The 14142-nt window shown below is 32.8% G+C and overlaps 1 pseudogene; it reads left to right on the plus strand.

Annotated features, from left to right (window-relative positions):
- The first annotated feature begins 2893 nt into the window (after positions 1–2893).
- Positions 2894–3012, plus strand: LOC118608934 (annotated as a pseudogene).
- The last annotated feature ends 11130 nt before the right edge of the window (positions 3013–14142 follow it).

Here is a 14142-nt window from a genome sequence, read left to right on the forward strand (position 1 = left end):
GATACAACTAGCTTTTTCCCCACATATAATATATACACAGAATATATATTTGTACTATATATGCCTATATTTTTACATAAATGAAAAAGAATATCAGACAAAAATAAAAACATAATTATGAATCATCAATGACATTTAGTCTGTTATCTTACTATGGTTCGTAAGGTGTTATGTGCATACAACTGATGATAGAAGACATGCAGACCTGGCAAGCTGAGAAGAGTCAGAGAGAGATGTCTTTTCTATACTTCCCCTGCACTCCAGACCCTATGTTTATGCAATTCATTTTTATTTGAGATGGACGGTGACTCCCAATTTCCCTTTTCTTTTTCTCATTGGTTTAAAAAATTCATAAAGTCTTTTTAATTAATAAGAAAATGTAGCTTGATTCAATTTAAATTTTATTATTTAACAGTGAGATGACTACAATAATGCTTTAATATAGATTGTATTCATAATTTTTTTATTTTTCTTCATTACAAAATGTTTAATTTTGCTTCATTACAGAATAATGAAGCAAAATATTAACTCTTCATGTTCATAAATGTGAATCAATCTCTGTGGAGGAAAACATTTAAAGGTAGCTTCTCAATCTTGCTAATATATTTGGTCATTTGTAGGTGACATTAATATATTAGTTTATATTTTTTAAAATATAGGTTCTATGTAAAATGAACACATCATATAGATATAAATAATTTAATGAAAATTATTTACTCTAATATAAAAATTCACATTATTCAAGGAAGTGATTTAAATAATTCTGTTCACATATACTATATAAATATGCATATATGTGTGTGTATCTATATATATGTATGTATATGTTATAATTGGAACAGTCACAGGTAAAAAAAACAAGTCCCCTGAAGATAAGATAAATCATAATTTTCTACAAATGTAGTTGTATTATGAAGAATTTTATTTATATATCTTATATATTACTTATACATTAAGTATTATTTAGTAATATATAGACCTTTAACCACAGAAACATGCCAATAACATTTGCAAGTTGCTCACCTCAGAAATTATCACCCGCAGATATGTTTTCAATATTATAAAAATGTTAGTTATACAAATGGATGAAAACCTTTAAGCCACCTTACTTCTCTGTCTTCAATATTTTAAATCAAACTATTGAATACCCATTGGTCTGAGCATATTTGTATGTACTTTAAAACTTGTCATATTCTATATGTCCTTGAAAGAGTAGTTATTCTCTCTTAGGAAGTGCATCCATCAGATAGCATTAACTGTAACCCATGCTAGAATATGTCATATTCAAGATATATCTGTTTTCTTATACTTTCCTTCTCTCCTCTCCTGTATTTACTTCTGAATATATATTCGTTTGAAACATACAACTTTTATTTTCTCATTTTTTACTCTGGTAAGTTTTGCTCTTCCCAGACTCCTTATAAGAGGGTAAGGATGGGAAGGCAGTGTCCTAAAATGACAGCTCAGCTGTCCTGAACATGTCCTGGGGACCTAATGGTCCAAATAGACCCAAGACATAAATGTTTCCTTATTTCCCATTTCTATCATCATGCTACCAGTTAATCTGGCACTTTCGGGTCTGTTGATTAGACAGATAAAATGGTCTTGATACTTAACAGTCTGAGCATCCTTTGGGTGGCTCTTAACTGTCTCTGAGAACATTGTGCGTGTACCTTATTCTAGTGAATGTTCCCAAGAGACATTTCTGATCTAAAGTATATTACAAATGTTTAGATGGCTGTTATAACAAAAGATTTCATTATTTTCTTGGCTTCATTTGGGATTTTTCCCCCCCTGATCTCATAAAATGAGAATTTATCTCTTTGCCATTTAATCACATGAATGGTCTTTGCAAATGTGTGCTAATTTTCTATGGTCGAAGTGTTTTGTAGGAAAGGAAATCTCTGATTTATTCTCTTGTATTTTTAGTGAAGAAGGTCAGATCTGTTATGGCTAAATAGAGGAGTAAATTCAGGACTTTTGAACACCTGTTTGAATCTTGAAGGGACTGGTAATTTCTGAACAGTTATATGGGTATATGGGTAAAGAAAGGTATATTGTTAAGGAAATGTATCCTTTGAGCAGAGGTGTTTTAAAATCGAAATACACCTTGAATTGCTGATATTTTTCTTGAATAGCAGCTAGATCAGAGCCCTGAGTGTGAAAAGGCCTCCTTTATAACCAGATGTCTAAGGAATGGGTGGAAAGGACCCAGAACCACAGAATTTGGTGAGTTTGCCTGGAGCCCTAATAATATCATATTATCTTCACCTCTTAACTATCTGGATTGCTTTAACTTCTTATCACAGGTCTTTTTATGTCACAGCAGACCACTATGAAGGCCAATAACCAAGCATCCATGGACAGTTTCTTTGTTTACAGCCCCATCTGGTTCTTAAAACTTTCTTATTCCTTGGAGATATACCAGAACCATAGATCTAATTTACATGGATTAGGTGGCACAAATACTACTTCAGTTTCATGGTCTCCATAAGCTGCAATCAATTAATTTATTTATTATATGGTTCATTTATTTGCAACAACCTTGTAACAACAGCACATGCCCTCACAGCCACATGGTTTGTTTGCCACCGTGACATCCAAACAAGACTCCCAGAGCTTCTCCATGGAGAGCAGTTTGTGTGGAAGGCAGAAGCACAACCTCCCAGCGGTGTGAGTAAGCAAGACTGGATTCTGTCTCTTTTCTCCCCTGTTTGGTTTGAGCTGCCTTTGGAGTGGATTGGCTGGTTTGGCTTTGTGAATTTTTAATGGAGAGGAAACATTGGCACAGCTGAGGAGCAGGGGACTGGCGAAAGATATAATTTTTGGCAGAAATCAGACATAACAGCTGGTAAGATTGCACTTACTGTGAAAAAATTAAAAAAGGAGTCTAGTCTATGGCCATGCCACCCTGAATAAACCTGATCCCATCTGATCTCAAATGCTAAGCAGGATCGGACCTGGTTAATACTTGGAGGGGAGACCATCTAGGAAAATCAGGTGCCATAGACATAAATAAATAAACAAACACTAAATAAATAAATAAATAAATAAATAAATAAATAAAATAGGAGATTGTAAGGTGACAAAGGATTGCCTCACCTTAAAAAAAAAAAAGTATCTACTAACTGAAAAAAAAAACCCAACAAATAATTGTGCTGGTGAAGTTCAGTCAATAGCTCTGATGTGAAAATCATCAGTTTTGCAAATTACTGAATCTGGAATTGTTACTTCTAAGAATCTAAAAGATGCCTGTGTAGTAAACCATGATTTTAACATCTCTATTGTTTATTTTTTGGCATATTATCAGTAAGGTAAGCTATTTATGTATCCATCCATTTCTTTGTTCTTATTCCATCAATGAGTATTTATTAAGTACTTACTAGTAACCTTTCAGATACTAGAAAATTTAAACGCAGCCCCTATACTTCAACACTTTATAATCTTGCAAGTGAGGATAAACATCTCTAAATAACTATGCAAAATAAGATAACATATAAAGTATTATACAAGTTCAGATGAGAGAAGACATTTTTCCTATCTAGAAGTATTAAGAAAAGTTTTAAAATTGATACAGCATTTGAGTTTAGCCTTGAATGATGAGTATAATTTAGAAACTCAGACATAGAAAAAATACATCTTAATTGGTTAAAACCGCCTGAGCAAAGGCAAGGGAAGAAAAGCATATGTAGATAGTTCTTTATTTATACTAGAATTTCTAAGGTGAGCATTGGGAGATAAGATTCCGGAAGTGAATGAGAACTATATCTTGGTGGACCCTTGAAGCTAGTTAAAAACAAATCTAGGTTTCATTTTAGTGAGAAGTTGTCAAAAATTTTTAAACAGAAAGATTTTGGGGAATGGATCTTATAGAAAACTGTGCACTATCCATGAATTGTCTATTAGTTTTGGCATATGCGCTGCTTATTACTGAATATATTTTTATTTTGCCTTTACATAGTTAGGCGTATAATATAATAAAACTATATTTTATATCTCACTACTAAAGAGGAATTTAAGATAACACAAATAGAAATGATATTGAAATTTACAATTTCCAGTATTTATACAAAATGTTTGCTAAGCAAATGAATAGTACAAAGGAGATATGGCGAGGCAGACAACTAGGGAGGAAATAAGAACATATGTTCAAGTATAGTTTTTGCTGTTCAACATAGGACTCTATTCCCCTTGTTTGTAAAATGATGGTGCGTGTGTGTGTGTGTGTGTGTCCTTCCAAGTTTGTTTGATATGGTGCGTGCGTGTGTGTGTGTGTCCTTCCAAGTTTGTTTGATTTTAAGATTTTAGAGAAATGTTTAGGCTTTGTAAGAGAAGATACCATTTTTAAGCATTCTCAAGTACTTCAGAATTAGCAATTATTCATACATTAAGAATCTGTCATTTAGAAACCATTTTTATCCCTTTATCTGTCGAAGTCTATAGGAATCAGCCAAGTAATACTTCATTAATCCATATTCGATTAACAGGTTTTCAGAGTAAATAACTACATTCACCTAAAGAATTTACTGTAATTCACAGTTGCCATTATTCAGGCTGGACCTTTCTGTGCTAGTCCATGTTAGTGCCATTTACAGTTTTCCCTTAAAGGGAAAGTAACAATTTTTAATGCAGAAGATACTCAAAGATTGAACAAATACCATAAAATTACTCTGACTTTTAGAGAAGCAGGACTTTAGCCTTACATTTCTTACAAAAATAAATGGGTCATTAAATACCATGACATTTATCTTAGCAGAAACCACTGCAGAAGAAACAAAGGACAACTCCCAGACAGAGATGTAAACCACTAAACTCTTGATAATGAAGAAAAAAAGTCTGGGAATTTTGGCAGAAAGGACTGAACCTGTGGGATGCTTGCCCAGTAACAACAGGAAAACTAAAAATAAGGGACAAAAAGTGAAAGATGTGACCTCTCCAAATTAGAAAATGTCCCTGGGCTCCAAAAGCCCAAATAAAACTGATGAAGGAGAGCAAAACCTAAGTTTCTTATACTGGTAGAAAATAATAAAACGAAGAAGAAAATAGAAGCCGATGACTACCTCCCAAGAGGTGAAGCTACAAAACCCAGAAGATGCAGCTGAGAACTCTACATCTGGGGGCCAAGTCATGTCAGTAGAACGCATTTGAGATCTGGAAGACAGAGCACAATGCCCTTGCTGACTATAGGCAAAGAGAAAGCAAGGAAGAAAAGCGTGAAAATCCATGTGAATGATCATAAAGGAAACAAAAGTTCAGAAAGTTCAGACTCAGTGTGTTTGAGATCCAGAAAGATTACAATCCATCCTAGAGGAAGGACTTTGGAGAGTACATACATCCAAACAGAGTTACTCAAAGTGCCAAGAGATGTGTCAAAAATATAAAAAGAATAATGACAATATGTGCATCAAGAAAATAAGAACCAGAAGTTTTCGGACAATAAAGATATTTAGCTAAGAAGTTTAAAGGGGAAAAAAGCATAATACATTTAGTTTAGTGAGAAGTTCTAGCATAATAGTTGTAAATTTAAAAGTGAATTCTGTCTATAATATCATCTGGGTATTTAAGAGAAGAAAGCTTAGAAAATTCTGGCTCTGAATGGTCTGTTCAAAAACCCATATAAAGATTATAAAAGGAAATGCAAGGTCTCATAAAGCGATATAAATGTAAAACTTGGATAAGGAGTGGGATGCGGAGTGAGAGTTGGGGCCAAGGTAGGCCTTCGACTTTGTGAAATGAAGCCCTAAATTTTCCCGCAGTCAGTCCCCATTACACTGTCACTAGCACTTACATTGTAAATGTCTCTTTGGTTTTATCTGTGTCCTCCATGAGGATGTGGAAGGCGGGGGTTTCAATCTTTGTATCCCAATGGAGGGCAGGCCCTCAGGAAACATTAATGAATAGATAAATAAAAAGATTAATGAAGTTTAAAGAATATGTCTTTACAGTGGGGGGTCACATTTGGTCCATGTACTAGAGTTTATCATTATCTGCACAGGACAGCCCTATCCGTGGTGTCCTCATTACATAAAGGAATAAAAGTGGATGGCTTGTAAATCTTTTTAGAGTACATGGGTTACTATATTTAAGGAATGTAGTAACACTGTAACTATAGGACTGCAATATTGCTCTAAGCTTTTCATGCTTTCATGTCATTTATATTTTCTGATCTTTCTATTGGATCTGCTTCCACCTGTGCTTTTCTGACTGTACCTGTAGGCCTGACTTAGTGCCCACTGTGCCAATCTGCACGGGAAGCAACACAAGCCCTCCTCCTGAAGAGTGGTCATTTACGACAGCGTCAGAGCACAAGGGTCCTTCCACCATAATTTCTTTCGTATGAACAGGTGCCTCCTACATCTCATTTTAAGCTTGGACGTCTCTCTTCAGTTTCAGCTACATACATATATCTAATTACCAGTTATCTGCATTTTCATGTTCCACTTTGTCGTCTGGTTCCTCTGCATTTTGTGAATCATCAAATGGCACACCTTCTCTCCACCCATCTGTCTGGAATCTTCCCCATTCATCTGATTGCCAAGTGGAGATGAGGCCAAGATACGAGAACGTGGCAGTCCCCTAATGTGTGAACTGTAACAGCCATGTCGCTGTTGGTCCTCTCTTGTGTCCTCTGCGTCTGGTGTGGAGGTACATTTACATGAATATAAATGTTCTCTAAATGCAAATATATATATATATATAATTTAAATATGATTTAGAAGTGCGAATATAATCTATTAAACTTTATTTTCTTGAGTAGCTCCCTTTGGCAGAGTATACTAAATTCTTCCCTGACCTACTCGTGAAATAAAATATCTTTCAGAATCAGGTTGATGCATACCTTTACAACCTTATATTTTTCTACTTGGTTGATAAATGTATGATCTGCATCATTAAAAATGCCTTTTGTGCCAATATTAGAGTGCTCTAAAATGGGGATTCAATTTAATCCTTCAAAAATTTTTTGAAGTAAATCGTCATTATAAAGCCTGAAGTAACATCATTCAGACTCCCACATTGTATTAATGATTGTGTCATTTTCTTTTTCTTTTTCTTTTCTTATCCGCACGTAATTATTCACTTTTAAAATGCTATAAGAAACGTGAGATCATGTAATATTGGACTGAAGAGAAAGACAGTCACTAAAAATGTCAATACATTTTTAAAAAGTGTGAGAGAAATGGCAAAAAATACTTCTACAAATTTGCAGCCACAGGAGAAATTAAAAAATAAAACTATAAGAAAAATAAACCATAATAAAGAAAAATAAAATTCTGGTAGCGTCATTCTACAGTTATGATTCATATTGTAAAGTTTAGAAAAATTTTGTTTTTGTCATTAAAATAAACCTGTAGCTAAAACAGTAATTTGAAATTCAGAAATAGTTGAGTTTTTTCTCTGCAGCACCAAAACTTTGAAAACTGGAATCTACTGTCATAATATTTTATTTAAAATGTTAACAGATTTCCTTGCCTCTAAAAATGGATCATGGAGTCTCATTTTATATTGGACTTCTTTGTAAGGTAAAAGTAATAAGACAAAATTTAATATAGTCAAAATTATTCTTGAAACTCCATTAAATCGAAGGTAAAGTGCAGTATACATGGCCAAAATTATATTCCTATCAGAAAGTAACTTACTATCTCTTTATTATGTCAAGCCAGTCAGTTTGAAGTACCGTCTAGGTACTTTGACTTATATTTAAGGTTTATTACATACAAAAACAAAACGAAACAAATAAAAAACTCAAAATCCATCATGAGAAACTCATACTGCAATAGACACAAGGACATAGGACAAATATAACTGACTGAAGAAATGCCAAATTTATCTCTTTTATCTAACCTTTACTCTTGGTTATAAGTTCATTTAGTAGAATGTCAGGTAGTATAGACTATATACTTTCAAGTTTACCCTGATCTATGTATTTGTATTTTTCTCTCAAAACCAGATAGTTAAATTCATGAGCGCGCATACATAATGAGAAACCATTTATAACAAAATAATTTAATATTTTCTTGATGATCCAGACAAAGTCACAGTTACAAAGAACAAATAAATATTTTGTACCTTGGGACTTATTCCTTGACACTCTCTTTTCTTTATCTATGCTCTCTTCTTGGTAACTTCAGACAATTTTTCCTTCTCTATGTTATTTAGCTTTAACTCTCTCCTTCCAGAGTCAGGAAAAAAAGAATTGGGAAATCCATTTTTGACTATTTTTCCTTCACATCACAGATTCAATTTGTTAAGAAATCCCAAGGGCCCAACCTTCACAACCCAACTTTTCACCATCTCTACAGTTACCAATCTGGTCCACAAAACTTAAATATTAACTTTGAATAATTAATTAATTAACTATTATTTAATTTTTTTTTTGCTGTCTGCTACTAAACTACTAAGCTATCAATTGATGTCTAGTAGTAATATGCAGTAACTTCTTTACCTTTTTTTACCTCTTGCAATTGATATCACCAAGATATTAGGATTAAATGTAAAAGAAGAATAAATGAACTCTGCAGGGAATCATATGAAGTGCTTGTGTGTATAAAACATGTTTTTGTAAAAGCATGGTTTTTGGATTCTTAGCACAAGTTTTTGCTTACATATTGTTTTTGTTTATATTTCAAATGGCCAGTTTTCTCAGATAGTTGAGTTCTCTTGAAATTAGTTTTACTGATCAAATGAAACTGATAATTAAATTTTTGTCTTTTCTCAACTTATTAGTGGTTCATTAACTTGGAAAATGTGTTTATTCTGACTCTGACTTTTATAAATTTTTCCTCAATTAAACATCATTCCAGGTGCCACGAATGTTTTATACCATTAATTTTTCTTTTAGTCCCTTGAGTGCTTTTTCGGGAGATCCCAGATATTTAAAAGTATCTAAGTTTTTATTAAATAGCACATTATCTTTAAAGAAAAAACAATCTAAAACTTTGGAAATTTTGGACTTGCTAATGCTTTAAGGTGAAATTTTTTATTTTAAAGAAAGGATCTAATATGTTTCCAGATAGATTAATTTGCTAGACAGAGCAATGCTTTTCCTGGGAATTTGTCAAATAAAGTGAAATTTTGAAAAAAATCAGAACTGAACTAAGTTACTTGTAAGATTAAGATGAGTTCACTCAATTATTTCATTTTTCTTTTTAAAATATGAATACTTTAATCATATAGACATATAACATTAAATTATAATTAATGGAATTCATATTAGTTTTATAAAATAAACAAATTTATATTGTGCTCAATCTGAAATTTTATTTTGTTAAGATGCACATTAAAAAGAATATTCCGTACGTTCAACAACTTTAAGATACATAATTCTAGTTGGACTCTTTTTTTAAATAAACATTTATTTAATCTCTCTTGGTTTCTTTATAAGGAATTGGTAAAATAGATTCCAGGAATGACTTTTCCCTTAAAATTGTGATTCAGTTGTTTTGGATAATTTTTGAACACTATTTTTATTTTAATTAATATTGTTTCTTATTAGAGGCCTCTTACCGTGGTGGAATCTAGCATTTGGATTATCAAGAAATTACTATAAAAATATTTTGGTGTGTATTTTAACATAATCTTATCTATATTTAGAAATCACATGAAGACCAATCAATTTTGATTCTTCAGAAAAATAATTTTAAAGACCCTGAAAATCAATTAGATAGCTAAAATATAAAAAGTTTTTATGTAAAAATGTACTTTTCAAAGTTCGATTGTGAAAGTTTAATGATGTGTAGACAGGGCCTTAAACAAGCTTACTGCAATCAGCTTCTGAAATGCATGTAAGACAATTTTACTGTGTTGAGGATCAATGCATCTGTTTGTCTTGCATGCCTACCCTGCTGGAGAGAAAGCAACCACCAGACCAGTGGAGAGATCACAGTTGCTGAGCAACGGTTCCATCACAGACATGCTCTTTGCTTTGACTTTGTGCAAAGACAAGAAGTACATATATTTTTATACACAATAAAACAAGCCTGTCATTGAACAGAAGACTATCAATAGCAAAGAAAACTCTATGGTATAATGCAAAGATTACAAATATTGATCTTTAAAGAAATTTAGAAGTATCAGTGTGAAAGGAGATCATTCTACTGTGATTTTTACTGAGACTGCATTCATAAATGATTGCTCTGTATGCTGAAAGGAACCAAAATTAGACTATTAAAATATTTTCTTAGAGTCTAAGTGATTATATCTTCCTTTTTCTAACCTATTCATTAGACCTAGTGCAGTGAAAAAATCATGCATGGGTAGTTATTGGAATAATTCAAATCACCTTTCCATTTGAAAGCACATTATGGTTTCTGTTAAATAGGAACATGGATAGTTGGGAAAGCTTTGGATTAATGTCTAATTTACTTTATTTGCCTTTCTTCTTATGGCTGGACAACTACTTGTAGTCTCATAATTTTTGAATCATCACCCATGAGTCTTAGGTCTTTAGAATGAGCTTCCTGAGTCTTTGTTATTAGTTAGCAAATTTAAAGAACAGGTGCAGTGGCCAAATCTCCATATGCAAACCAAGTGGAAATTAAATAATCTAATGTAACAAAGGAACAAAATGAAATTATTTCTCACAGTATCCTTTGTTTGTCTATTCTTAACCACCATCTTAGAGAAGTGTAAATTAAAAGTTGAAATGATTTATTTCAGAAACTAAATAAATAGAGCACACTGCTGCTTTTCCATTTCACTGTGTACCTTCACTTCTGGTATTTTTTTCCTCCCTCTGAAAGTGCTATTTCAACAAGAACATGTAAATGTCTATAATTGCGAGAGAAAATGTTAATATAACATTTACACAGTTCAACAGCTTCAAAGCTGTTTCATTGACTACACTTAAAAAGAAACTTACACACAGAGGCCCCAAGCCCACATAAATGCTAGTTTAGTGGGACATTCTGTGACAGAGCCTTGAAAACAGAAACAAAAAGGAAGGGAAGTCAAACAGCCCGATCTTCTAGCCTAATTCAAGCCATTTAGAAGCTCTGTGCTTAAGCCAAGGATTACCAGTGATACTATCTACATCGGCTTTGCTGTTCAGGAAGAAGTGTCCTTCTTATTAAAGAAAAAAAAAAAAAGAAAGAAAAAAAAATAGGGAAAGAATATAGTTTAAAGCCAAGTAATTCAGGCTTGCATAAATCTTTAATGGGTTCTGTCTTCATATGATTGGCTCTGTGTTCTTTTCTCTGCCCAGGGGAAACACTATATGTCTTAGAGGAGAATAATAGTAACTCTATCTTGTGTGTTATATGATATCTTCAAGTAATCCCGAGGATTTTGGCTTTGTCTGCCATAAACAAAAGGCCACCCATACATAATGTGTCTGAGCTATTCCAGACTCCTCACCTTAGCAGGTGACACCCATAAGATGGACGTGGGCGATTAAGCCCATGTGTAGCTGGAGGCAGTTTTGCTCCCAAGACAACTTAGAAAATGTAAAAACAAATGGCATATTTCTTTTCTTATAAGAACAAAGTGCGATCTGCATTCTGCAGTTGTGTCAATTTTCAGGGCTTTCCTCAAGAGTAAGAATGAAATGCTAAATAATAGCTTTGTTTTCTGAGCTGATGAAGAAAATGCCATAATGTAAATTCATTTGTTGGAAATATGTAAATGATTCCAAGCCTTCTCTGTCAAACCACAAAAACAGAGAAATTAAGAAATAAAAACATCCATCATTTATATGTTAAGATTTCAATAACAATTAATAAAAGTTAAATAGAAAAGTCTATTTTGTCTCTCATTATTCTTTTTTTTTAAATTTTTTATCTGAGTTAGTTTCTAAACAGTTAAGCTTCCTGTTGGAGTGATTGATTGATTGATTGATAAGCTAACTGATGGATTAATTCACTTAACAAGTGTGCACCCATTACATGTAAGAGAATTTCTTCCATTTGGATAATATGAGAACGAGTGGGATTTTAGATGTACTTACTACAGAGGCTAACTTGGTAAACTTTTAAACCTGTAAGAGGGCCAGACCCAAATCTGCTCTATTTCTTTATCATCTTTGATACAATGCCATACTTTCTAATTATATTGTATAAATAGTGTGACTTTGTCATTACTTGCTTAAACGGTACCAACAAATGAAGAGGAAATTCTAAATTGATTGACTAAAATAAATTATTTTAAAAGTCAAATCTGTAACAAAATGTATTTTGAATTTATAGCCAAAAAAAGCATAGTTCCTGTTCTTCAGTAAAGTCACAAATTGTCTCTAGAATACACTTAGTTTTATACATAAGTGCATGCTTATTTTTGTTTTAAATTCCCAGGAAAAGTTTTTGTGTAAGGAAGAAAGGGAATATGCTTGATCGAATGATCAATTCTCAGGGAAGAGGTAAATTAAAATTTTGAGTAAATGAATTCATGTATTCTAAAAAAAGACAAGATATTCATCAACAAACACATATAATAATTCGAACACTGAAAGTTTTCTGCAATGTGTAAATGTCAAGGCAAGTATAGTAAATGAAAAATCCAAGTTGTTGGTAAAAGAGAAAATGGATTCACGGAGATACTGTTATTACTATTTTAACATAAATTTAAACCATCCATTTCACAATATATTTCTAAACGCAGTTAATATCTTCACATTGTGCTTTCTTAGCATAATTATATTAATAATGTATTCTTAGATAATAAACATATCATGAACTAACAAAAAGGAAGGCCAATTCAACAGATCGAATTGTTGCTTGATCTTGCTTGATCTCCTACATGTAAATTTCACAAAAACGAATTTTAAAAAATCCAAAAAGGGGAGAGAGACATAGAAATGGTCCAATCATATTACAATTTTATGGCTAACGTGTTAATATATTCTTAGTTATAGGTGAAAATATATAGAAGCTCTAGCATGTTTGTTTTTCAATAGCAATTGAGTGCTTCAAACTTGGATCATATAATTCATTGTTTAATGAGAGATGTTTAAACAATTAGAAATTTAGTATGTATACCTTAGGTCTCAACTTCTTTAACTGATGAATAACGTGTTAAAAAAACAATGTAATAGAGGTGGCTCCATAGTGTAGTGGTTAGCACATCTGCTTTACACACAGAAGTTCCTGGATTCGCACCCCCAGGTGGAGCCACGGGCCATACCACGGGTGGCCAGGCCCTCCTGAGTGCACCAGGGGTGCCAGGCCCTGGGGTTGCCAAGACCTGGGTGCACGCCCCAAGCATGTAGGAGGAGATGCCCTGCCTTCAGAGACCCAGTTCTTAAGGGGAGACAGCAACATCCATAGGGCAGGGGTAGAAGTTGGGGGGGGGGGTTAAAGAGGAGGGGAAAAAACCAATATAATAAATATTATCTGACTAGCTGAGTTAATTAATATTTTAGTACATTAAAATATTCTATTCTAAGTTATCATCTTACTTTGCTTAATTAAGACGAATTGGACTCAGCATTCACTCTAAATTACTTTAGCCTAAGAAGATAGGATTTGACATATGGGGTCACATCTAGAGTGAATGTACCAGTTTTCTGATTAAGAAAGGTGCCTCTTAAATATATATTTTCAGAGGCACAGACATAGGCTGATGCCTAGCTTAAAGTTTCATCACGATTCATATTCTTCTAGACTCTGCTGTCACTCTCTCACTCATACCATTCTACAAGTCATTTTTGAATTTATTTATATTTTCTGCCTATGTTGCTGTCTAGGATTATTAGTTTTATACAGTTTACATATAAGATTTTGTCACTCAGTTTACAAAGGGTGCCCCTTCATTCAAGTTTAGTTTATAACATATTTTAAACATCATTTTTGTGGTTTTAATTAGAAAGAAAAATGAGATGATATTTAAACCAAAACACTCACTTGCCCTACATATGTTGTATAAAATATGTGAATGAGAATTAATATATGAAATAAAGAAAGAAAATTTGAACAATTGAGAAATTATTATGTCTTTCCTTTGAAAAGTAGATCTGGGAGACACTAAAGTAGAGATATGAATCCATTGTATTGTTAATCAATCAAGCTAATATATAAATGATAAAAATGAATACATTTTTAAATTAAATAATACATTTAGCTTTGCTATTAGAACAGAAAGTGGGGCATAATTTAGATCTCATTGTTATCTCACTGAGATGCACTAAAAATTGTTTGCTACTCATTAAAAACC

This window comes from Rousettus aegyptiacus, unplaced genomic scaffold, assembly GCF_014176215.1.
Source record: "Rousettus aegyptiacus isolate mRouAeg1 unplaced genomic scaffold, mRouAeg1.p scaffold_m13_p_10, whole genome shotgun sequence".
NCBI classification, from domain to species: domain Eukaryota; kingdom Metazoa; phylum Chordata; class Mammalia; order Chiroptera; family Pteropodidae; genus Rousettus; species Rousettus aegyptiacus.